Here is a 739-nt window from a genome sequence, read left to right on the forward strand (position 1 = left end):
TCTCTTTGCCCTGTTCTCAGTAGACTATCCAAAAAAAAAAAATGAGACATCAACTGTATAAAAGATAACCAATAATAAAGACTAAAAGATAGAAACATACTTCATGAGGACATCGCCTTGAGTTATGACCTGATTCACCACAAAGACCACAGTGCACCACTCGTCCTTTCCGATCAACTTTCTTGTCAGATTTCTTCTTGCGTGGTGATTCATTAAGACCTTTGATCCTTTTTTTACCCTTAGGTCTCCCTGCAGGACGTTTGTAAGGTGGTGCAGCTATTCGTGGTCTGCCTGAATCTTTCCAGAATTTTGCTCCATTCACAGGCCTTAGACCTCGCCTATAGGTTCCTTGCCATTTCTCAGTCAAGTAATAGTCTGAGATGTAGTCTTCCACCTCCAAATTCATTTCTCTAATTGCACATACAGCATGACGACATGGAATACCAGTCAAATCCCACTTCCTACATGCACAAGTACGAGAACTCAAAACAACAGAATATCCAATCCCAAACTCAACAATCTCATACTCGCCACCAGTGCTTGTAACCATTGCACAATATTTAGCTTCATCACAAGATTTCTCCAGCTCTTTTCTTGCCTTTTTGGTGTATTTTGCAATTTCTTTTGCAGCAAGAATGGACCTGTTAGCTACTCGTTGCATAGCATCTCTCCTTATCAGCTCTAACATCTGAACAAATGGCTTTTTCCTTGCAATCTTCAAAGTCCTATTATATGATTC

Source organism: Capsella rubella, unplaced genomic scaffold (genome assembly GCF_000375325.1).
Source record: "Capsella rubella cultivar Monte Gargano unplaced genomic scaffold, Caprub1_0 scaffold_5, whole genome shotgun sequence".
NCBI lineage: Eukaryota > Viridiplantae > Streptophyta > Magnoliopsida > Brassicales > Brassicaceae > Capsella > Capsella rubella.